Source organism: Parus major, chromosome 8 (assembly GCF_001522545.3).
Source record: "Parus major isolate Abel chromosome 8, Parus_major1.1, whole genome shotgun sequence".
NCBI classification, from domain to species: Eukaryota; Metazoa; Chordata; class Aves; order Passeriformes; family Paridae; genus Parus; species Parus major.
Window position 1 is genome coordinate 28,342,665 of NC_031777.1, and position 26,566 is coordinate 28,369,230.

Below are 26,566 nucleotides of genomic sequence, written 5' to 3' on the forward strand. Positions count from 1 at the left end.
GCTCACCTGAGTGACTGAGAGTCAACCTGGACCCATAATTTGAGTTATCTCCATCCAAACAGTTTCAAACCCCCAAACTGTTCTCTTTGTGAAACATCTGAAGGGGAAAAAAAAGCCTCATTAATAAATAAGAAGCCATTTCAAATGACTCCATGTATGAGCAAACTGCTGTTATTGAATGCGACAGTTAAAGCAGATCTTCCAGTCATTTCCAAAATAATTATTTTCTAATTGTACTACCCCTCTCTCACTCCACAGTTCAGTGTGAATGCCTTTATTTTCTGTAGATGCCATGAGTGAAACCAGAATTTATTAAAAATAGCCGGACTAGACTTAAAACGGTCATTTAGTTACTTTAAAGGTTTTTAACTCAACATCACTTTTTCACTGAAGCTTCTGGTGATTACTTTTCTTCCACACCTCTGTAGTCTGTTTTTTCAGAGGAATCGCTGGAATTGCTCAGGTAATTCATGCAATTAAAAAAAAATATAAAAATGTCAAAATGTTACTAGCATTTCCATCAACTAAGAACTAACAGAATCCTCACTGTAAATCTCATTGGAAGCGAAAATAAAAATGATGGCGCATCTAATAAATATTTCATCTCATCATATGGAAAGTTAATTGACACCGCCAAAATACTCAAAAAAGTATTTTTTGTTTAAATCACTGAGTGTATCTGCACACATTCTCAGTCCAAGTATATCATGGTAATCCCCACATGCTGTTGAACCGTCCGTGGCTTTGCTGATTTGTGCTTCTTACTTATGATTTACGATATATCAAAAGGCATACATGTAGTAATAATTATCCTGCTCCTGCCCCTATAAAAATAACAAAGTGTGAACAGTGTAACATTGCAGCATGGATTTCCTTTGTTTTATACAGTAACTCTTGTATGTTCATACGCTGTTCAGCTGCTGTATAAATATTTTTAATAAAATTATTCCTTCTCTGTCAGAGTCGCTAAATTCTCTGTAGAGCTTAAACACTTCAGTTCATCATTATACATACTTTATATATCTTTATTTGCCTTGGCCTCCTCTTGCTTACAAGTATTTGTCCTAGTTGTTTTCTACTCTTTTTCCTTCACCTGTCCTAAATATTGCCATGAATGTTTCTAATTTAAAGCCAGAGGAGTCAGTGGCTGATTAGAAGACAGGAAATTGGAGGATTAAACTGTCTGGTTGAACTTCCTTTACTTATCAGTACTGTGTAACTCACACTGGATTATAAACTCATTGGGACAATTTCTACAGTGTATCAGTACTTCTGTTTTCTTAGTCTTTATTTTCCTGGAGAAAGTACAGAAAATGGGGAAAATGGGCAATTTGCAGCTAAAACCCAATACTTTTTAATATCACTGAAGCACCAGAAGTTTAAATTAAATTTGTACAAATGTCTTCAGGTATGAAAATTCATTCAATTTTAAGTCACACAGGTCTATGATACAGATTTTAAATTCAGTATGTAAACAACCAAGCAACAGATACTTTCGGGGAGGGGGGAGGGAAATGACATCATTTTAGTAAGAGGAGAATGTGCCATGTTAACCCTTGTTCAACCCTGTTCCCCTCAGAAACTTTCACATCTGTTGTGACATGACGGTGTAGCTGTGGGACAGTCTGAGGAAAGGCTGGAAAGAAAAGCCTGTTTATCCAAAAAAAACTTTGTCTGGGCTCCCAGTGCTGCCCACTGAGCCAGGAGCTGGAGACGTGACGTCCTCGCTCGGCGTTTGCCGGGAGGAGGACGTTGTGTGGGTATCTGTGTCACCAGGAGGAAGGGCACAGCTTTGTCCCCTCAAGGGCTGGCTCATTCTTGCTGGTGATCCCCATGTCTGATTTCCAGAGCTCATCATGCCCCTGGTTGTGAAATCATTGTGATAGTTGGGAAAGCAAGTAACAGCACGATCTGGAGGGTCTGTGTTGTGAAGGATGAACAGGAGAACTTCCAAGCTCAGTCCGTGCTGTACCTGAGGCGTTTCTGAGCTACCACTCACCATCATTTCATTTTACACACTGGACTGAGACCAGAAAGTGGCAAAACTGTGTTTAAAACTAGAAAAGATAGATACTACCTGAAAGGTCTAACATTTCAATTTGAACCTGGGGGCTGCCAGACCAATCACATACTCCAGTTTAAACACCAGGACTGGATCTTTAAAGATACTGGGATGCTTGTGATGGTTTCTGGCAGTCTGGCCTTTACACTTTTAGCAAGTCCCTTACTATACTGGGAGTATAGTGGAAATGGAGATGAAAATAAAAGAATATTCTGAAACTTTTTGCGGCAAAGGTCCCTGTAGTTTCCGTACAAACAATCTTAAACTTTTTACAAATAAGGAAATAGATATTTGCTTGCCTTAACTTCATATGAGAGAAAAAAGGTAATATTTTTTGATTCTTAAAGGCATTATTAAAAGCATATTCCTATGCTTTAATCCCAGGGTGAAAAGAATCTCACTGTGCTGCTTGAAGCATCCCTCTCCCTCAGATGTGGTCACTCACACTGATTAATATTTAAAGATTATTTAAGGGTGAATGGAGTTGTTTCTTCATTGACATTTGAAGACAAATATTCTGGTTCATAACAGCATGGTTTGGACTGATAATATCTTTGTTATTTCCATGAGTCTCACTAGGAACCTTTTACAAGTGCTGCAGGTAATAATTACAGAGCTTGAACTCTTTGTACGTGTTCAAACACACACTTTGCACATGGAATACCTTCATACTCTATCCACCCACAACAGACAGAGGCCCTGCCATACTCCCAAAAAATTCAGCTGATCTTGGAGTAGGAGAAGCTGGTCTGAGTGAGGATCAGGTACTGCACAAACCTGCAGTAGCTCTGTTACACAAAGGTTTTAGTCCTCACATTCACCGCAATGGAGATCTCTGGATATATTTTCCATAGAGGAGATTAATGAAGAGTAATTCTCAGTAAGATAAAAATCATTAGAACAGATTAAATAGATGTGTTGACTAGTGGAGTGAGATTCAAAATATTTTGCCTGTATAAGCGTATCTGTTGTTCTTTGGTGGTTTGTTTTTTTTTTTCAGAGGCTGTGAAACACAAAGTTAGCAATACAAGTAGGGATGGGTGGAAGTGTTGGATAGTACAGATGGCACTATAAGCTTGTAGGCTCTTACTACCCATAATTGCAGTGCCCTTGCTTTCAAAGGAGTGCAGGTTGCCCTTGATGTACGCAAACAGCCATATTAATTTCACAACCCAATTGGAGTCGCACACACGGATTGAGGTTGTCAATAGGAGCAGTGTGGAAATTAAGAGCACAAACAGTGCTCTCAAATAGGCCTTTCTGCTTTAAACATGACTAACTCAAAAAGACAAAGGGTGTACGTGGTCACTGACAGGGTATTTCCATAACTGAGAGTCTGTGAGTAAATTAGAGGGGAGTTTTTCCTTTTTTTTTTTTTTTTAAATCCAGAATTCAATTAGTTTGAACCTGATTCCGCATGGAAATAAACCGGTAAAAAAAAAAGGAAAGTAGAGCATGTCTTACTGGTTTATGTCAAAGGAATATAAAGAGTATTCCAACATGACCCAAGTTAACCTTTTGTGTTCAATAAGAAAAGAAAAAAATCTGCCTCATTTGATCATTCAGTCAATATTTATATTTACTTTCAGGAACAAATAGAGACATCATGCATGTGCACTTCTCTTTGCCAGTGTTTTTTACCATAAATTTTCTTTTGTGATTTTATTTGAAAGAATGTGTTAAGTAGAATGGGTTAAATGGATTATTTAGGGCAGTGACAGAAAGGTGAATCACCAGGATTTTACAAGAGCACAAACAGGATGAGTTTTCAAGGATTATAAGCAAACACAAGTAAAACTCAACTTTACTCATGATCCACTGCTAATGAGGACTTACAGTTTAGAGAAATTAGGACTTGTTGCTTCCTCTCTTTTTACCTTGGTTTCTGAAGGAAATCATCTCTCTGCCTTCCATGAGCATGGAATGAAATTAGCAAAAGGCACTACTTAATACACACAAGGGCTTCTCTCTTGTTCAAAAAATCAATGAATAATGCTCAAACAATTTTGAAGAAAATAGTAACTTCTTTTACAAATTGTAACTGTCTCACCTGATTTTAGGATGCAAAATTTTCATTATGAAGATATGTAGAGTTGTTGAAATTTGTTATTTTTCTATGGGCACCCATTCTTTTTGTTGTTAATAAAGTTTTCTAAGTATTCCATAGACAAATGGGAGAAATACATTCCAGGGAAGTTTGAGGGCACGTAGGAACAGGACAGATGTTTATAGTGGTGGGAAACCCTTGGTGAGGGCCTGGCTTCTGGCAAGCAATGGCTTTGGTAATTTCTAATGTAAGTTTGTTGAAAGCGTAAAGAATAGAGGGAAAAGGATGGATCAAAGTTCTGGTGGTGGTTGGTGGTTCTCAGTACCAGCAATGTAAAGGAGACTGAAGGGAGGGCAGGCTGTGATCTGAGAATGTTCCCAGGCATTAGGAAGAGCAGTAGCCAAGAAATCAATGCCTGAGCAGAGGAGGTGAACCACAGGATGTTTTTTTCTCCTCCAATCACTTCTTGAAGTTCTTTCTTTTCCATTACTTAAAATCCCATTCAGTAACATATGGGCTACAAACTGCTCAGGTCCTCCAGTACCTGGACCACTGCACAGACAACTTTATGGTTTATTTTCCTCTCTTTGGATGCAGAGTCAGGGTTTGAATTGCAGAGCAGTTCCTCAGTTGCCCAAACTCTTCTGCTCTGAGGCAAGTCCATTGCAGGAAGCCAAAGAGCCACAGGACAGCAGCAGTGGCTGAATAAATCAAGGCTCTGTGCCAGCTCCACGAGATGTCTCCCATGACCAGCAGTGCAAGCACTTCTGATTGCATCTGTTCAGTTCCAGAATTTCAGGGAATGTTTTAGGGAACTTTGTTGTAAACTCTGTCCAGTGGTAACTGAGAAAAGGAAAACAGGAGCAGAGGAAATGTGAAGACCAGGCTGACAATGGGCTCCTGTGGAACAGGGATTCAGAAAAGCCTGATGCTCCACTGGTCATGTCCCACAGGTCTGCATCCTGGTGTCTTCCACCTGCAGCTTGAAAAAGTGTGTTTTCACAGCACCTTAACCTCTCCCTCCTGGAACCAGCTGTCCTCATCTCTGAATGCGGCAGTCCACCTTTCTCTTAATTTCCCCACTTTTTGAATCTACTCCTTGATCATGGAACTGATACTGGGTAAATCCCAAGATCTTTGTGGTAGCAAAATGCAGAAAGACTGGGAAGAGTATAAAACCCTGATGAAAAATTGTTTTATCTACCTAAGAAGTGAGTTATTGTCTGCTTAAGAACTGAGAGATAAATGAGCTGGGGACTTTTATTTTCCCTTGCAACAGGGTAAGGGCTGGAGCCAAAACACATGGAAGTTGTAGTCTGAAAAGTAGTGTGAGACAAGGCCTTCTGGAATATGAGAAATACAGACTGGTAAGGGTGAAACAGCAGAGCTGCAGAGTTTTGAGGATGGTGACAATTTTTCAAAGATGCAAACATCTGTTCATGTACTCTGGATTAAAATAATCAAACACCTGGACTCCCATGGAAGTGTTCATGGCTACAGATTCTTTTGTTCTAACAAGTTTTCTGGGTGCACACTCTGGGACAGATGTGCATGAGCTTGGTGTGGAATTGTTTGTATGCTGTAGGTGTTTGCACCTGCAAAATGCAGGTGCCTGCTTTAAATGTGTGTTCTCACAAGCAGATGTGCAGTGTATTTCCCTTGGTTTCTGTACAGGTCTGCCAAAATTACCACTTCAATTCTTTTTTTTTTATTATTTTATTATTTCCCCTTGTATGGAGTAAAATAAGAAAACTCACCTCAGAAAGGGCATTAGATGGTAATTAATGGGTTTTCAAAATTATCTGTAGATAATTTCTATAATTACAGTACTTGTTGTTTTTTTTAAAATAAAAGTTATTTGTGAATATAAGGGTTTGCAGAATTAGGGAACTAAAGACAGGAAAGACTGTGAGTCTTTCCATCTCCCAGCAGTCTGTTTTTTACTGTTTATTTATTGCTGACTTTTATTTTGCCTTTAAGCCAAACACTATGGGTTACTCATATAGCATATGCTTCTTCACTCTGCACACAAGTAAAAGCAGTGATCTCCAAATCAAGATAATATTTTAATAAATCTTGACTGAGGATGCCTGAAGTGCTACGAATGCTCACACTGTGTAAGGCTCAGGCATCTCCGTGCATGCCACTGTTTCATATTAAGTAGGAGTTTGGTAAATTGCGTGGATTACTGCTATTTCATTAAAAATTAAATGTACAATTATTTAGATGAATTTTTCACATATGCTTGTGGGCAAACAATTTTTGATTAGTTGTTGACATATAGTACACACAGTGCGTGTGTGTGTGCGTGTGCACATGTATATTTACATGCACGATATATAAATAAAATACAGACAGTAATGCAGTGTTAGAAAAGTCCACTGGTAGTCATTAATTTGACAAGACTTGTATAGGATGGGAAGAATGATCTTCCTCAGAGTGAAAAATTGTTTTCACTACATCACATTAAGACATTTATCCAAAGAGTGGTTTAAGAGCTCAGCACCAAGCACGGCTCATCTCAGCTCGTTTTACCTATCTCTTTGTAGAAGCTCCTCTTCCAAATGATGCTGTGGAAGAAAAATTGTGTAATGCCTGTTACTGCCCTGGGGTTGCAGGATTTGCATCAGTGGAAGGAACTTTCTCTGCTTAATTTTAATTAGAAATCAGGTGGTAAAGCTGGGGAAAAGATTTGTAAAGATCTGAAGTGTCTGAAGAGGAGCGGCTTGAATAACACTGTATTAGTCATGAGGCGAGGAAGGAAGAAAATGTTGTCGTGATTTGAAAGTAACATTGTTCAGCAAACGAAGATGTGTGAAGCACTTGCTAAACTAAATTAGTTCTGAGGTTTGGTGCACGTTTGTGTAACTGTTCATTGAAGCTTTGAACAATTGTGAAGGAGAAAACAGAAATTCATTTATTAAGTAAGAAAAATGCTCAAATTCTCTTCTGGTTGTGTTTATCTGCAGTGATTCAACTGAGATTTTTCATATTTCAGGCAGAATCATTAAGTGACACAAATAAATAGACACAAATAATACAGTGTAAGTCTCTGGATTTTATTTTGAGGTGCCAGTACAACTCAGACATTTCTTTCTCTCACTCAAACAGAAGTTGTAGAGAAGTTTTAGAATCCTCTGCTCCTAATTTTTCTAAAGAAACTGTTCTTTAACAGATGACCTTTTTCTAATTTATGGATTCATTATACAAGCAGGGTAAATCTTGTGGTCTGAGTGTCCTCCGTAGAATATAATTGAGTAATTGTAGCTATATACTTCATATTGTATTATCTTGTGATTAATTTTTCTAAGAGTTGGTGCTCTGACCTCTTTGTGGGGAGGGGGGACAGTGTCTGCACTCTCAGGTCACGTTCTCACCTCCTTTTATTGCACCCCTGACACTCACCCGTCTACCCGGGATCTTTACCTCTGTGCCACTACACTTGTTGCTGTCTTACTCAGTTAAGAAGTACAAATAGCCCCAGCATTGCCAGCTGCAGTCCCAGGCTGGATCATTACTCCAGATTTGAGGTTAATCAACTGCAAATTCCATTAGCTTCATACAGAGTGAAAATAAAGAACAGACGGTCTCGCGTGTGAGCCAGAAGTCAGGTGCAGCACAATACGGCCAGCCTTCAGGTAGAGGGATTTTTTTTTTTCCTTTTGGCCAGTACCTCTGAGATCAGACCAAAGGAGCAGATCAAAAAAGATTTTCATGAAAGTTTTATAGACTCACTTTTTTTTCCTCTTCCCTTTTCTCTCTGTTTCCAATTGCAAATGTTAGTTCTTCTCTTAATTCTGGTGGCATTTTTACGCTATTTTCTGCTAAACACTATGGAAAGTTGTTGTTAAGAGTTATATTCTCAGGCACCTTATGTTCTTTGCCTACTTGTTGATTGTGTGACTTGTTTTATTGTTTGAGGAAGCGCTGGGTGAAGTTTGGGAGGGATAGGGGGCAGTTCACTGTTGAAGACCAATTTACTGAGATTCAAGTGCTGACAGGCACACGCACCTTGTGAGCTCTGCCACGGATTTCTATAGAACTCACAATATCAAAGCTGGACACACAGGAGAGCAGAGGCAGGAACCAGGCCTAGACGCTTCCCTGCTGCTTTTATTCCGAGCACTGTCTCCCCCCATTCCCCTGAGATAGTGGATTTGTTTGTCATTGGTGGTTTTCTCATGGGCCCATTTAAAATGTTTAACTACTTCTTTCTGCTTGTGCTACAAGGCTCAGTACTTACAGAAAAGTTAAAAAAAAAACAATCTGCAGTTGAATGCAAAAATAATGCCTTTGATAATCTGAATACTCTAAAGCAAAGGCTTGCCTATCGAGCAGAAAGAACTGCAGGAAAAGTCAGGCCTGTGGGCAGAAGTTGAGATGCTGCTGCACTCAGAGTGCTGAATTCAGAGGCTGAATTCCTAAAATGTATAATAGCACAGCGATTGCCAAACAAAGTGAATTTTGTGTGATTTGGTTTTTCTGTGCATCTCTCTCTCTTCACTCAGTTTTGATGAGGAGGGGAGGTGCCTCTGTGTATGTGTGTGTATATCTCCCTATATACATATGTTAGATTATCACTGGCACACCACTACAAAAGGTTAGGGAAAATATTGCTGCCAACAGAACTAAAGATTAAATAATCCAATCTCTGGGAACTGTAAACTAACAATCACTATCACAAACGGGCCCTTTCTAATCATAGTTTGTGGTGGAATGAAAGATGCAATTGTCTGGAATTGATGAATATGGGATCCATGCTGGCTTCAGGGTCAAAGGTGACTTCATGCAAAGGTCCCTTTCTCTCTGGCACTGCTGCCTTTGTATAGCATAGCTTGGCAGCTATCTCTTTGCACTTCGGCTACCTGCCAATGCAGCTGGTACTGTGCAACTGTCTGGTACAGACTACAAAGCATCACTCAGCAACCAGCAGCTCCGCATGGGGCCCCTTTTCTAGGATGACAAAGAAAGATGGGCTATACATTCTGCCATCTATGCCCATTAAAAAGACTCTTAAATTGCATTACTACAAGTTATTGTTAATTATGTAGTAGTCACTGGATCTGTATGATCCTTTGAGGGCTTGATAATCTTTGCTGTATGCTGGCAGTGAGAGTTATCAAGAGGGAAAAATCAGTATTTTGTTGTGTAAAAAGTAAGTACTTACATGGTGAGTTGCTTGTGTGTAGCCATATGAATGAAACCTTCACTTGGACAGGTTTCTGGCATATGCAGAAACAAAACTGATTCAACTAGACAAATTACTTGTGAAGTTGTGTCCTTATAGTTTCAATATTCATGTTGCAGTTAGGCTTGGGAAGTGCTTTTGTTGGTAAGCATTTATCCTGAAAGCTTGCTGGTTGTTAAAAATGTGCCTTGAGCAGAAATGGGGATGGAAGAAAACAAAGTTCCTGGGTACATTAGAATAAACAATTTCAGTTTAGAAATCATAAAACTAACCAGTGTTTAGGGGAGGGGATTCTGATAATGGAAGTGGCATCACTGTTACTGACAGGACACTGAATATCCTGAATACTTTTTGCCTCAGTAGTGCATTTTCTTCAGGTTGTTAAGAAACTGTAGTGTATTCAACAAAAGGAAAATGTTTGTTCTCCCTAAAGCTGAGGTCCTGGCTGTCTCCTGAGGAATGACTGAGCTACTTCTGTCCTTCAGTTCAGGCATGATTAATTGCATTGGAACTAAATCTGCAGGCCTGATTCCAATGGGTATTTTCCAACTCCTGTAAGTCCATGAGTGTTAATATAAAACTGGAATTGCTAATCTGGGCAAGTGAGATTGGATTCACCTTCAGTAGGATGTATAGATGACTTGCTCCATAGATCCAAGTTATTTCAACTTAAATATCTTGAGCCAAATGCCCCTGTCAGCTGGCACAGCTCCCCTGAGGTTAATGGAGATGTACCCGTTTACCTCTCCTGAACTTTCTGGCACTTGTTTTTCCTAAGATTTCAAGGAAAAATCTGTAAGGAAAATGGTGGGACTTTTTTACTTGTGGCTGAGTTTTCCCCCCCCCCCTTTTTTTTTCCTGCTTCCCCTGCACTATTTATGATCTTGCACTTGCCTCCTGTAGAGCTGGCAGGCAGCCTAAGATGTGCACCAAATTCTGGGAAGGAAGCAACACCATTTCTGTATAGTACCACTGTGAGAGCTAGTCTGTTGGACCACTTTTATTTCCTCTTTTGTTCAAATTACACAAAAATCTGAGAGACACGAGATACAACAGGAGGAGATGAAAACCCTCAGTCTTCAGTTTCTCTCTTTCCTCCTTGCATCTAATATTCCTTTTCTAGCCTTGTTCTGGTATCGGCTATTTGAAATAGTTATATATAATTTAACATTATACAAAAGTATTGTCATATCAAACATAGTGAAACAGATTCCAAAAACACCATCTGGTATTTGGGAATGCACTGTGAGTTGGGAACGTGAGAAGAGATATTCTTTGCCACTTTGCTTGGGACCCAGCCATTAGCAGTGTAATTGCCAAGAAAAGGTGACAGGCTTCAGGCTTAATGCAAGTGGTTGGGTTTTTTTTTCCTCTCTCTCTCTCCCAGTCTGTTAACTCTATGAGTCCTAAACTAAAAGCAAAAGGCGCTGTAAGGACAACACCAGGCAAAAAAAAAATAGGCTCCCTTAAATTTAAAGGCATGGCAGAAAATGAAAACAGTCTCTGGGCTCCTATAAGAAGACTGGGATAAGTGAAAGCAAAATAAGCTTGTTGAGAGGAGGAAAAAAAACAAGACATGTATGCTTTAAAGCTGCAGTGTGCTACATGGAATTGTTCTCTTAAGTAGTGGATTTGTAATGATTAGAGTTTCCCAAGCTTTATCCAAAAGCTCATTTCAAAGCTATCATTAATTTCCTCTAATCCACCCAAAATTGCAAAACGCATATTGTGAAGGTCATCTGTGACTATTCGAAACCTGCTTTATTTGATGTTATCTCGCTTCTTCCTCCATATCTCCATCTACCCCTTTAAGGTGGGGGGGAAGAGAGAGAGGGTTTAATAAATTAAAATCTCAGATTGATTTCTGTGGGAATATTATTTTGCTGTGTAAGACTCCAAAGGGCATGCATAGTACAGTTTATATAATTTCATGTTGCTACCATGTATGCTGCCATTGGCAGGTGTAATTCTAACAAGTTCTGCCAATAATTCTCACCTGAGAACCAGATCAAACATGAGGGATGTAAAAAATCAGAGATATTTGAACAAGGATCAAAGTCTCTGTATTGCATGCAGGAAGGCAAATAAACTTTGCAGCAGAGGATGAAAATAGCTGAATAACACAGAAAGATTTTAGTCTTTATTGATTTCCATCTAACATTTCAAATACAGCCTTGTATTAATTCTCAGCTTTAAAAAAAGGCCACATTGATTTGTTTCGGCATGTCAGAAACTGCGATGCTACAATAGATCTGCTATTAAATTACACAAAATAAAATGATTTCTGGTGGGTGTAGCTAATGCTTGCCAAATTAGATGAAATGAAAGCTAACCCTCTTAGTCTAGCTGTTGTTTTTAAATATTTATGTCTTTAACAGACATTTGTGTGTGCCATGAGGGGGACTAGAAACTCCTTTGCTATCAGTCAGTTGATGTAGACATGCAAAATTCTTACAATCTCAGTACCAGACTCGCACAAAACGTTTGTCACCGCAAGTTCTTTCAATTTCCTTGAAATTCTTCCGCCGATTCACCACGCTGCCGGTTTGGCTCCCGCTGCTTATTTATTTACTGCGATTGCATTTCCCTGCAAACGGGTTCTGTATGCAAAATTTAGGCTACAAGGTGTAGCGCAGATTTTTGGAGCTGAACCTTTCAGTGCAGAAAAGGTGGTGGCAGCCCCATGGCTGCCAGATTGCTCGAGGGACTGCGAGAGAAGCTGCGAGCCCAGAGCTCGCCCTCTCTGCCGGCGACCAGCCGGCGCGAAACTTTGCCCTGAAACAAACACCGCCGAGCCTCACCACGCATCCGAGTGGGAAAATGAGTCAAACATCACAAAGGAACCTCTCTGTTCTTCCTGAGACTTTTATGGGGTGCAATTATATCCCGGTGGTGCTCAGCCTGACCTCCAGCGCTGTTTGCTTTCTAAAAGGCAGTGATGGTCTCTGATACTGCACTCATTTAGTACCAGGTTTCTGGCTTTGAATTGTGTCGATACAGGGCGATCCCCAACACATCAGTGTCCCAAACCCTCTCAACTCAGAACCCAACCCGGGCAGCCCAGAAGAAAGATAATGTTCTGATTTCTATCTCACAAAAACAAACACTCTTTTCAGGTAAAGCCACTCTCCAACAGAGTGTTGTATTCCTCGTCTTGTTCAGTACCCGCTGCTCCAACAGCTCTGCTTGGGATGGAGCAGAGAGGGACACATCTGGCACCTCAAGGCACAGACATTTCTTACTTGGATCAGTTCTGTGGCAGAGGCACAGACCACATGCAGGATTCCTGATTCCCACTCAAGGAACCAAGAAACACAACCAAAACTGGTTTGCAATTGAATTTCTGAAGGGGTGTATTCACCTTTGAAAACTTTTACATACAAGAGGCAAAGCCTTTCAACACAAGTGAAACAAGATAATACTTTTTGCATTACAGTTCCTCCAGTAAGAGAAATTGCACAAATTCTTTCCTTTTATTTTTATTTTTTTACTTTTGCCTATTGAATAATCTACTTTTAAAATACATGTAATTTATTTAACAGTTTTAATCAGCAACTATGGTAACGAAAAATTGGTATCTTTATTCACTAAGTTAATATTAAGTGTGGTTTTAGCCTCTGTTGAGCACCTGCAGCCTCTGTGACCCGAAACCTGCTGCTGTGGTTAATAGCAGCAATACCTTGACTCAGTACAATTTATTCCCCATTTGTACCCACCACACAGCGTGGGGCTCCTCGGGGACACCCTGGGCGTGTGCAGGCTGCAGCATCCTGTCCCAGCTTCATCTGGGCTGTGGGCACACTGGTGCTTTCCCAGGTGGTAAACTGCCAACTCCAGCAGTTTTAGCTTTTTATCACCTTAACAGGAAAGTGCCACCCACAGCAATGTGGAATTACTGGATCCTTCCCCTCATTTTCTCCCTTTTGCATAAAGGGCTTTGCCTGTTTTTCCCTTTCCAGCCTATGCCAGGCTAGGGTTTTGTTTTGCTCTCCGGTGACATGATGACAAACTGCAAATGAATAATCAGAAGTACTTAGAATGAAAATGGCAAAAATATTATTAGTTGCTGCCCCCCACCCCTACTCTCGCTCTGCTCTCCCATTTTCCCCTCCCTCCTCTTTTGACGGCAGGCAGAAAATGCAGATGCCAAGGCAGCGGAAGATATTTTTAAGCAGGAGCATCTGGCTCCTTGGCAGACTTCACAGGCAGTTGGTTTGGTTGTTTTGGAGTTGCCTCTGGGTCTGTCACATGTTTTGGCATCTGACTGATTGTCTGGGCTGCCTCCACTTATTGGACATATTTTTTGTTTGACTCACCTTTGATTCTGAATTGTCTCTTTATTTTCATTTGCCAGTGAAGAACAACTTCAGCTGATCCTGGGCTTGTTTATGTAGAAATAGTCCCTGTCGTTCCCTGCCTGCCCTCTCTGTGCTCCCAAAGGTGCTTCCCACTAATCCTCAGGACACGGCTCAGGCTCTGAGCACTCCCTAGGAAGGGAACTGTTCCATGGGGAAGGCTTTTCCTGCATTCAGACACGCAGCCAAAAGCTGGACAGACACTGTTCCAAATATATGCTGTATCTCTGTGTGTGGTTTGGTGTTTTTTAAATATATACATATAAGATTATTATACTGGGGAGAAGGTTTATCTTAAAACAGTGTAGTTTTTACTACTTTTGCAGAGTGTAAAAAACTACTTAAAATTACGTCTGTTCCCATTTTTTTAAAGTTAGATGCTTAGCAGCATTTGCTTCTCTGTTTTCTCAGCATGGTAAATCACGGCCAAAGCTATTTTTTAACTCCAAAGAACTTTTCCCCCCTCTAACATCGTGTCGAGGCAGTCTGGGAGCCGGTCCCTGTGACCTGCCCTGCCTGCAGAGCCAGCCCCAGGATTTTCCAAGTGCCAGGGCAGCGAGGCTGGCAGAAACAGGTGGGCTCACAGCAGGGAGCAGCAGCCCAAGCCCCGCCACAAGTTCTGCTGGGATTTTTTTTTTTTGAGGTGGTTAAACTAAATCTAATTAAACCGGAGCATGTTTAAATGAGCTTCATTTAGAAGTGTGCTTTGTATAGGTCCTCTACTAATAACAGCAGCTCTTGCTTTTATTATGAGTCTATCACTTTTCTGTCTTTTCTGATACTCCCAGGGATTGGATGGATTGTTTCTCAGAAGGATTTGGTTTATATTTCTAAAATGCTGGTTTGGATCTGTCCTCTGAACTAGTCCTTGCTGTGCTCAGGAGGCACCACAGAGACTCAGACACAAGATAGAAATCTCTGTTCTTGAGCTGAAAAGAGACCCTATTCCATACAGTGTTTTCATTTAAGAAGCCTGCAAATAGAAGAGAGAAAAAATGCTGGTTTCTAAATACATTTGTAGTGTTTTGAAGGCAACCTTGTCAAAGACTGTTTTTCACTGATCTGATGTAAAGAAGGCATCATGTAACTTATATGTTGCTTGGGATTTTTTCTTAATTGGACCAAATTGAATTAAACTTTTTTCAGGGAAAAACATAATACAGCATTTTAAAACAAAAACCCCCAGTATGTGATTTTGTTTGGACTTAAAGCATTGCCTTATCATTCACTGGCCTGTTATTTTGCCTCATTCAGGTATGTGTTTGCAAGGTTCATCTATATTACCACTGTAAATAGCAAGGATGTCAGAGGCCAGGGAACTAGCACATATGGACTAAAACTATTTATTCCCAGGACAGGACATTTTAGACTCCTAAGACCCATCCTTGTCTCTTCTCCTACTTGTACGCAGCAGTGAATTGCAGAGTAACTCCCCTGGTACTTGGAGGTCACAAGCACAGAGAAAGATAACTAAAAAGACTTTAAAACCTGAGAGAAAATGTATCTGCAGTTAATTCTTTTTGTATGTGTGGAAAGGAAAAAATTATTTTCAAAGAAATTTTAATTGTTAAACCAGTGACTGAAGGAAAAGGCAGGAAAAACCCCCACAGGTGTGAATGCAGACACACTTGCACACAGTCCTTACATAAAATTACTTTTACCATCCTATCACGAGACTTGGCTTCACTGATTTTAGGCAAAAACCAGACCCCAGATCTGTACAGGAATATTAGTAAACATTTGCACTGAACACAGTATCACATACAAATTGAAGCGAGTTTCTAGCTCTGTGTTTGCAGAAGGAAGCCTGTGTGTACAGTGAAGTAGTAAATTTTGAAATATAAAAAAGAAAATTACTGTAAAACTAGCAAAGCCCCCAGTCTACATTGTGTTTTAAAAGTCATCGTGGTATCCTTGAGAATGCGCACCATAAATTTTGAATAGATGGGATTAGCAATATCATGAAGGGGAATCCCAAAGGAACTATCTTCAGCAGGGAAGGAATCTTGTAAAAGACATTCACAATAAATCCTTTCACAGGCCTTGGCACTTGGATGTAACTCTGTGGATTCCCTGTTAGGTTTCCCTATGAGAAAAAAAGCACAGGTCCTTTTGGGCTTTCGATTCTGTGAGTCGGTTTTGTGATCTGAAAGCACCATATGGGTGCTTTCACCTTTGTTTTTCAGCACCTGCAGCACTTGGCAGATCCATGGCAAAGCACAAGCAGCAGCACAAAACAGGATATTATTGGGAGAGGGAGATGCAATTCTGAATTCTCTGTCCTCTTGGGATAGGCAAATAGCAGAAAGCAGCTACAGCACCGTGCCAAAGTGGTCCTGGGGGACGATGTGGTTACAATAACTAATCTTGAGACTAGCCTTGTTCCTGCTACTCCAAGCCTGTGCAGCCTTGTCCAACAGGAGACTCGATTTCCAAGGGCACAGCTCTAGGAGCACAAGATTGCAATCTCTGAACAAGAGTTACGGGCTTTGGACAGCAAAAAGCACAGGGGCTTTTCTGTCCTGCCCATCAACAGTTCACAAAACAATAGGAAAGTCTTTAGGAGCACAGTTATACTCCATAAAACTCCTTGGATCTGTAAATACTGTGGACAGTGCTGCAGCTGGACAGACGCCCTTCTCAAGGGAACAGAGACATCTTTAGCATTTCTGGCTTGGTGTTTTGGCTTCTGGCAAGTCAGGTCAACACACATTCCCCACCAAAGGTAACTGACTGTACTTCCTATTGTAAAAAAATTCTCAAAGTGCTGACAAATTCTTACCTATGTATCTGCATTTTTAGGTTTCTAGGAACCCTAAAAACACATCCATGTGTCTTACTGTGTCCTCTTCTGTTATCTCCTTTATGGCCACAATGGACTTTGCACCTCTGCAATGCTTAATGAAGGAAGATTGGAAAAAATAATGAAGTGAGACCACCCCACTTGGCAGGGAATGGCAGTCTTCAGTTTAGCAGTAGAGAAAAAGGGGTTAATTGATTCTATGATTATTGAACACTGTCCTGTACAAGGCCAAAAGTCACTCCATCACCACATCAATCCTGATATAAACTCTCAAACACATTGTAAAAGATGAATGATGATTTTGACTTCTCTTCCTGCTTCACCAAGATCCTCTGTGTCATGAACTTCAGTGACTTGAGAAAGGTGGTTCTGTTGTCTTTGGAGCTGAACAAGGGAAGAAATTCATCTGGTTTCTCTCAACTGAAATGAGTAGCAAGGGAAAAAATAAAACTGTTCAGGAAAAATCATTTGTCATCAGGACACAAAGATCTGGCTAAGGTCAGAGCTAAGACTGAATATTATCCCTTAAATCCCCTAGAAGCTGTGGGTGGTTACACTGGTGTCACCAAGAGGCTCTGAGCATCTTGCTACTGCAAGTTCTGTAAACCTTTTTTCCACTTCAAATTGAAAGGTGCTGCTGTTACCAATCAGGCTTCCAAAAACAGGGACATGGCTTGGCCAGTGTTGAGATGGATTTAGTCTCCCAGAAAAGTTGTTTTCTCTGTCACCATCTGACACAGGTAGATCTTGTGCCAACGTAGCGAGCACAAATTACAGCCAACGTGATGCAGAATATCTTGTGCACAGACCTTGTAACTGTGTAATTGCTTGGCATGTCTTTGGCCCTTCACTTGTCCCAAGTGATAGGTGTGTGGATGGGTTTATAAGAATAATAATTCCCGAACTTACAGCCAACTCTTTTCCTGTCTCCATTACCCTGCTGCAAAAGATTTCACAGCCATTTGTGTTGGTTGCAGAAGCCCGTGGAAGACTTAAATTTAATCAGAACTTTGGCTGTGACTATGCTCCTAGCTGAGATTTTTTGGAGCTGTGTTTTCATGTTCAGAGCAATATAGCTTTCCTCACATTTAGAATGATCCAAGAGTCATGACCAACGGCAATGAGAAAACAATGATGTAAGATCTAGATCATCTGGAACCTAAACTGATCCATGGAAATAGATCCATGGACCAAAAAAAGGTAAAAATATTAAAATCACATCTGAATCAGGCATAATTTTCCTCACAGCTCTCCAGGTTCACAGGAAATGTGTGAAATTGAAAGGGGAAGCCATGGTATAAATTTTGCTCACCTGTTACAGCATTGTGGTACATGGAGGTTACAGAAATGAATCCTGGGATTCATTGTGGAGTATAACAAGGAATATCAGATCTGCACATCTGAAGTTTAGGGGAGTGTTTAAACATAACTCAGGAACACAAAAGAACATTTAACAGTAAAATTTGAGAATGAGAATGCTCTCCTGATGCACCACATGCTCATTACCAGAGCATCAATCACTTTTCCTCTGGCCTCTTCAGGAAACAGATAATATTTTCCTTTCCCACTCAATGTTTTTATTGGGAATTTGTACCTCAGCATCCTCCCCAAATACTGGGAGGCCCTCATAGCAAGAGGGGAGTGCTGTGCTCCCTTTGTAATTACCCTGGGACAAGGCTCAGCTCAAGAGAGATGTGAGCTCTGCCAGCCTGAACACTGCTCTGTGGGTTTGGGTTTGTGGGTTTGTGTCTGATCTATGAACTTTACATCACTTAAGGGTACATTCTCCCTGTGGTTTAGTACAAACAGCCAAGGGTTGAATTCATCCTGTGTTCTTGCAGGTGAAACTTTGCTGACTTGTGCCAAGCAATATATTCTGCATGTTCCCAGTTTACACATTAAATCTATGGGGTAGAAGTGGGTAAAAAGTAGGAAATCTCTTATTACTTATTTAGGGCAAGAAATAACATTTGGTGGGTGGATACAGTTTCTTGAGGAAATGAGCTGTCTCTGCTTTGAAGGAACATTTCAATAGGAGGGAATAGTTTGAAGAATTAACTGAAGTAGAAAAATTCACTTCCTTCTTTATTCCAGAAAATATCAGTGATATTCCCCAGATGGGACAAGAATATATTATCACTGAGTTTAAATCCTTTGCACACATAGATTTTGACCTTACTGGAGAGAAGAATTTGCAGTGAATCATTTGTTCACAGAGATGGAAGAAAATAATTGAGGGTTTATTTCTGGGTGGAAAAAGTGCTTTGTAAACAAGCAAGATGTGTGTTTTGAAAGACGAAGGTGAGAATGAGCAGGGAGTTGTCACTATTGAGATACCACAGTGTAATTTATAAACAGTGTTTCTATTGCAGCTTGTTATGGTTTAGTATGTGAAAATATACTCATTCTTGAATTTTGTGATGTTTCAGAGTACACAGCCCCTACCCAGCATCACTTAAATGCACAGAGTATTCTTTATCTTGTATTTCTACAGCACTGATCCCAGTTCTGGCCCATTCCTCAGGCTCCTAAATGCTGTTACAGTAAATAAATGCAACATCCCTGAATTTCAACAAGAGTTGAAGAAGAATTTCCTCTTCCTGAGGAAAGAATTGGACTTGTTTGGATTTAAAGAAATAAGTTTGTATTTCTAGAAAGCAAACCAAGTGGAAATGGCAGTCTGCTTGTGGAGAACTCCACTGACCCCTGTAAGACTGCAGGTAGTTAATTTTTGGCATAAAGCAAAATATGTTGTTGGTGTGCTAATGTTTCAAAAAGAAAGCCAAAAAAATGAATGTGTCAGCACCAGAGAGGTAGTTAGAAACCTCTTCAATAAACACCTTCCTTGGGAATTTATGGTGAAAGTGAAAGGAGGGCAAACTGGGGAGACCATGATTTTTTTACCACTACTGGTAAAAACTGGTGAGTTTGATTCTTGCCTTTCACATCAGCTCTGGGGTACTCATTTAGTTGTCTGCTCCTCATTTTCCCCACATTTAAAACAACAGAAGTAACACACCATTGTTCTGTAAGGATCCTGGGAAGGTAAAACCACAGGGCACAGCAGCAGATAAATACAGTGGTGGGGCAGGTCACCTCTGGCTAGTGTGCACTGATGTATGTCTGACCAAAATGCAAGTGGGGCAGGTGGCAAGCTGCATATTTGTATAATTAAGTTAAACTGAGACTGTCAATAAATTTTACAGATGCTGTGCAATGTCTTGGTGAAATCAGCTGAAATGTAGCTCAGCAGTTGGAATAGCAAGTCAGGATTTCACATTTTCTTTGCATGAAGGCAGCTATAAAGAATTTAGAAACCAGTCAGACAAGACTGAAAAGATTGTCCTTTGTAATGGACAGTCCTAAAATCATATTATCCTGTAACAGGATTATCCACAGGAAGATAGAGAATTTGTACCTTCATTCTATAAAATTATGGTCTTAAAATAATCCCCTCTTGTTAACCTGCTCATCAGCTTTAGGGCAAAGAAATGATGACTGAGCTGCCTCACAAATTTCTCTAGATTTATAGGAGGAAGCACAGGCAAGATCTGGTGTGATGAGTCGTAACACACTTTTGTCTTGCTAGACCATTTTCGAGCTCCTTCTGTAAAAATTTGTTCTCCTTTAAAGGCAGGAGAGCCCAGGCAGCCCAGCCCTGCCAGCACTATGGGAGTGACGGTGTCACTCCAGCTATGCCATGCCTGCAGTCTGCGCTCCGGTGATTGATGGATCCTCAAGATCCATCCTGACCTTGCTATTCCTATCAATGGGCATCCTGTCGGGAACCCCAGGGCTTCTGTCACACTGACACCCTCACAGGCCCATCACAAGTTTCATGTTGCAAGTGCTTTCCTTTGAAGCTGCAGTTCCTTTATTTAGCCTGCCCCCAGTACAGTTGTTTTGTCCACCTTTGGTGTTGCATCAGCAAATGAGTAGCTCTGTGCTTTGAGTTGTTACCACACCACAAAGCAGTGGAACAAGATGGCTTTGCCAATCAGCAAATCAGTATTTCTGAGCTCTTTTATCTGTTGTTGTGTTACTTCTGACCTTGTTTATTACAAGTTTATCTACAAAGTACTCCCAGTCTCTCTTAGGCATCATGGTTTAGTCACAGTTTGTTGTCTGAACTCTGGACACAGATCTTGGTGCCGTAAGTGCAGAGCTCTCTATGCCATAGAGAGTTCAGGACTGAGCAGAGCAAATGTGAGCTGGTATCCTAAGCACAGCCTGAGAATTAGGTCTTTAAAGCAGTTTATGCCACCAACAACCGTGAAGAGAAGGCAGAATTCAAGTGGAGCAAGTATGGACAGAGAAACACAAGTTATTTCTGGCTGGGCTAGCTGGGGTGCTGATCTCCTGTGCAGACACCAAACTTCCAAGGACACCTTGCCAGTGACCCCAGAGTGTTTCCATCACACGCCCCCATCACTGTCCCTGCCTCGCTGCTCTCCTCCATTGGCGGCAATCCAGGTGAACTTGTTCATTCTTCCCTCTCAACACTGATAAATGCAGAGAAGCATTTTATTTCATTTTTGAATGGTTTCTGCGCAGGGAATGGTATCAATAAAACAATAAAGCTCCTACCAGATATGACATAATGATTCTTGGAGGTCACATCTTTCCCTTCCTAGATAGCAGAGCTGTTCTGGGGCTGTCAGCCCATTAGTCTGATAGGATTGTCATGATAACCAGAGAAATGCAGTCAGGCCGAGCTCAGAGAAAAATTCTTTTCTCTTACAAAAGCAAAGCTTTCAATTTCTGTGTGCCCTGAGATGCAAGAGGAGGTGACTGAAGCCAACGAGGTTCCTACAAATAGAAATCTTTATCATTGTAAATCAACTCAGTGAGTAGCAATCGACTTCTTTGTCTCTAGAGACATTTAATAAAGTACCCTGCAGCCTCTTTGTCATCCATTAGTCACCAGATATTGGACATTCCATTTTAAAAGCACCATTTCTTCTTTTAAATATATAGGCTATGAAGGATCTATATTTTACCTTTTTTTGGATGGACATGTTAAAAGGATATTCTTATTTCTCACTCTGGATTGAAAGTGCTAAGAAAGTCCTGTTGTTTATGAAGAAAAAGTAAGTACACATTTAGGATGAGTTTTTTTTATTGCTAGTAAGTTGTACACCTCCAGCCTGCTCTGAAGGCCAAAGCATCCTCCAGAAGAGTTGCTGAAATCCAGCCTGGCCAAGGTTTTAGGGAGAAATGGCATTATGAAAAATAGGCAGAACTGTTGTTATCCTTTGTATAGTTTTTTTTTTAAAAATCTATAAACTAAAATACAGAGAAAATTCATCAGCAGCTCAATTTATTAGTGTGCACATCCTGAGGAGCAAGGATGTTCTCTTGATAGAATCCGAGAATCACAGAATAATTGGGGTTGGTAGGCACCTTAAAGATCATTCCAGTTCACCCCCTGACATGGGCAGGGACACCTTCCACTATCCCAGGTTGCTCCAAGCCCTGTCCAGCCCAGCCTTGTGCACTTCCAAGGATGCGGCAGCCAAAGATTCTCTGGGCATTCTCTGCCAGGACCTCACAGTAAAAAAATTCTCCCTATTTTTCCTGTATTTCTTCCTCTTGCTTTTAGCTGATTTGCCACCAACCTCTAGTTCTGCCTGTGCTGCAAGTCCTGATTGTAAAAGACTTCAATCCTCAAGGGCAGGAACTGCTGGAGGTTGAACATGCCACTAATCTGAGCTTTGGCACAAAATAAAACACAATCCAGGTGTAAATCTTGACAATCCAAACCCCTAGAAGGACCAGAAATGTCATATAACCAATATAGAGGGCACATCTTTAGTTTCTTCTGTTTAGTCTCCTGATTTTCTAGTCAATGTCATGATGTCTGTGGGGTCTGGCGCAGGATTTTGACATTGATGATCCCACTGTTGTCACCACAGGGTGCTGCTCAAATGGGCACTGTATTGTAGGACATCTTGTACCACTGTGTAACTGGACCCCAGCTCCCTGGGAAATTTTCCATTTTTAGCTGTTCCCTCAGCAAGCTGATGACACCAGCATTTTCCTTCTGGACCAATGTCTTTCCGAATCCTTACTCTGCATCCCAGAGTAAGACTTCAAAGCTCTGGTTCCATGGTGAGGCAGGTGAAGACCTTGCTGACACTTTGCAATCAGTGAAATGTGGGTTTGGCTGCAGTAACTAATTTTGTAAAACAATGAACATAGACAGGACTCAAGTAAATGGCTGGGAAGTGAGGAATGCCGCAGTTGATATCTGCACTTTTCAGTAAATTGCTTGATATTCACCATGACAGAGTCCCATTTCTCTGGAGTGCTTTATTGCTTGTCTTTTATTGGCTTTTTGAGCTCAGATTCTGTGACTGGTATATTAATTTTATTTTTTTATTATATTTCTTCCTTTTATGTTCTGCAATTACATTAACTTAGCCTTCCCAATCAATAATTGCTGCAAACAATTTGCCTTTCACTGCACATACAAAATCTGTAATAATAGTTTTCAAGTCTTTATAGTTTCTTTACTGGTGTTAAATTTATTATACCTTATTAGCATAGGAAAAAGGATCAGTAAATGACCTGCTGCAGTGGCAGGTGAGTAACAGACCCAGCATCCACTTCTTGGAAAAAATGTACTCTAGAATGGAAAAAAAACCTAAAACCCAAATGACTGTTTTTTCTCAAGAAATCTGCAGTGGGGCTGTAATTACCAGCATAAATTCTCTGTGGTAGCTTTTAAATCCACACAAGCTCCATTTAAATTCATGAGCATGTTGTTGGTTCCTCAGCCCCTTTCAGTGGTGGATGAGGTCAAATGGGATTATCATGGCCTGGAAAACCAGAGGATTTGACTGTCTCCAGTCCTGACTGGAACATGCAGAGGAAGGAGAGTGTGGTAACCTGCTGCTCCCTCCCCTCTGCTCCTCTGGTCTTTAGTTAAGTCCCAGAGCAGGAATAAGTGGAGGATCCCAGTGGTGCCTCCCTCCTCCAGCAAAACAACAGGGAAGAGACAGAGCCCTGAGCACAGGGAATGGCCACAAGACCCTGCAGCACCAGCCAGGGAAGCAGGAGCCCACGAGAGCTGGGATGAAGGCACTCCACACTTGGGGCAGCCAGCACGGTGGATCCTGCCCCATGGGCTGTGCAGGAACAGGGCAAGCCAAAGAATGCTCGGCTTCTTCTCCCTGGGGGGGAAGAAAGATTGTTCATATTATTTTCTCTAGACTTCAGGCTAAATCTTACTCATTTTATTTACAGAAACTGTTTCAATCCATTGACTAGAGCAACACAACTCATATGGGTAAAGGAAAGAAGAATTTGGCCTTGTGACAACTTTAAAGTCCTAGGATTTATGTTCCTTGCATCCCTCAGATATATTTGCAAATGTTGACGCATACTCCTAGATTTTCACTCATAAAAATGCTGCTTGTGTTTTGGAGTTTCTTAGAAAAATATTTTTAAATCACTTTCCACCCTTAAGGGCCATTTGAAATTCACACTCCCAAGGCTGTAAAACAACACTCCAGGTTTGGTTTTAACAGGGAAAAGGCAGGAAGCTGGGTTTTAGTACACTGCTCTCAGAACAGTAGGTGATTCTGAAGACAGCTTTGGTGTCAGCTCTGAATATCTCATCTTGCACTGGTCCAAGCAAGACCAACATATTTCATTTTTTGTTTTGACTTTCCAACATTTAATTTTATTAGCTGGAGGGAAAAAAATGGACATAAACTTTTAATGGGAGTGTATGAGAACTGACATATTAGGAGCAATTACAAATACAAGCTGTGTAATGTAAATCTAGGCACTCTTTACAAACCAGAGGCTTTGGCTGTGTGCACTTTAATGACTTCAAACATTCTTGTCTGTCAGTAAAAAAATCAAACATCCTTGTCTGTCAGTATAAAACCAAACACTTTGTCTTCAGTGTGATGTGTACCTAGAAAATATTTTTTACCATGACTCTTTGACTAGGGATCAAACCCAGCACCTCCCTGTCTGAAAGCACAATCTTCAGTTAGAATTTTGTTGCTGCTGCCTTGTGCCATGGAGATCCCCATTCCAAGGTGAGTGCTCTGTCACACAGGGCTCTGACAGGAGCACTGCTCTGCTGCTCCAGCACGGGTCACTCTGGGAAGGAGGAGATCAGTCCACAGAATCAAAGAATCATAAAATGGTTTGGGTTAGAAGGGACCTTAAAACACATCTCATTCCAATCCCCTTCCACTATTTCAGGTTGCTCTAAGCCCTGTCCAACCTGGCCTTGGACCCTTTCAGGGATGGCGCAGCCACAGCTTTTCTGGGCAGCCTTTGCCAGGGCCTCACCATCCTCACAGGGCAGCATTTTCTCCTAATATCTGATCTAAACCTACTCTGTCAGTGGGAAGCCATTCCCCCTTGTCCTCCAGGCCCCTGTAAATAGTCTCTCTCCAGCTCTATTGTCAGCTCCTCCAGGTACTGCAAGGGCACAATTAGTTCATCCCAAAGCCTTCTCTTCTCTGGGCTGAACAATACAAAGCTCCTGGACCCCAGCAAGCTGAGTGCAGGTTTGTGAGTGAAGGGTTGAGTGAGGCAACGCTGCTTTGGGTCAAAAGTCCAAAACCCCCTACCCTTTCCAAGATTCCACTAATACCCAGATGGATTTCGTTGCTTCCGTTTACTTTTCCCAGTACTTAGGCTGACTTCTGTTGTTGTAAGTAATACTAATTAAGATCACCATGATTGCAATGAAACCTGATTCTGCATGAGTGCCATATGTTCCCAGGGGATTAGGTGTGGGTGCTGCCACAGCTCCTGGGACCACAGTGCAGTGTACTGCCCTCCATGGAGCTGCACTGGGATCTCAGCCCCCCTGTCCCTCCCATCAGACCAGGAATGGGGGACCCTTTTGCCACATGAGCACCAGGGAAGTGGATAAGCTCAATCAGGGTCAGGCTTCTCTTTCTCTTGTGACAGCTGAGGGTATTGCAAGGATGAGCAAAAGACATGCTGGTCTCAGACCTCCTGGGTAGGAAACCAGGGAAGGGCTTGAGGTGGGAAGGAGTGTCCAGCCACCAGCCTAGACTGCATCTTTCAGCATGGGCTGAAGGCTCAGCTTCCCCTGAGAGGATGACAGCTGGGAAAAAGAATTAATGAACTCCTGTTTCACATGCTGCCATGCCCCACAGCTCCCTCTGCCACCCTTGGAGCCCCTATGGAGCCTTGACACTTTCAACATGTAGGTACCACGAAGGACTCAAGTGATTGTTCCTAGCACCTGTGATAACACACATTGTTGCCATTTTTCAAGGTGAAGATTCTCTGGCATTTTGCATACACCTCCCAAGAGGTATCCCAGTCTTTCCAGCCAAGGAGAGTCTTTCCATTCATTGTACTTTGTCCTGTAAAACTGCAATTAAGGGAGACAAAATGGTGAACATCATATTGTGCAGCTTCTGTTTTAGCCACAGCTGACAACAGGACTGGGAGAAGGGAATTGGATCCTGATTTCCTATAGGATGGAGCAGCATTGCTGTAGTCCTTCTGAGCTCAGGGATGTAATTACAAAATGGGTCTATAAACAAAAATTCACCATTATGGAGCAAATAAAACCAAAGGGTAGTTAATCCAGGGATATATAACACATCAAATTAAATCTCACTTTGCCTGCAGTAATAACAGAAATAATTCATTAAGATAAACCTCTAGATTATGCACAGCATCTGGAGATAGAATTAAGACCTTAGCTGTGAGTGCCTGTGCACGCACATTCCCTTCCTCCCCTCTCCAAAAAATGATGCCAGCATAAAAGGCAGTTTAGAGTTCACCACTGAGCTTTTCCCATCCATTTCTTTCCAGCACTTACAGAGAAAACAAATGTGATTTCAAAGGAGAGCTGTCTCTGGAAGGGTAAAAAATTCCCACATCCTTTACCCTCTGAAGGAATGTAACATGATGTAGGGGCCCCTGTGCAGAGTCAGGAGTGCTCAGAAAAATGTCGACGTGCAGCCTTGGAACTTGATCTAACTTCTTATGGAGGCAGTGTGAGTTTTTCCTTGTATTTCAACAGAAGTTGAAGGAGACCCTTCCATCCTTTCTGCTTCACCTGTTTGGTGGAAATAATACTGCTGGTGAAACTGTTTGT

The 26,566-nt window shown here is 41.2% G+C and overlaps 1 protein-coding gene across 14 annotated transcripts in view; it reads left to right on the forward strand.

Annotated features, from left to right (window-relative positions):
• The window catches only part of NFIA (nuclear factor I A), a 343,582-nt gene that overhangs the window by 3,810 nt on the left and 313,206 nt on the right, over positions 1 to 26,566 (forward strand). The window lies entirely within an intron of this gene.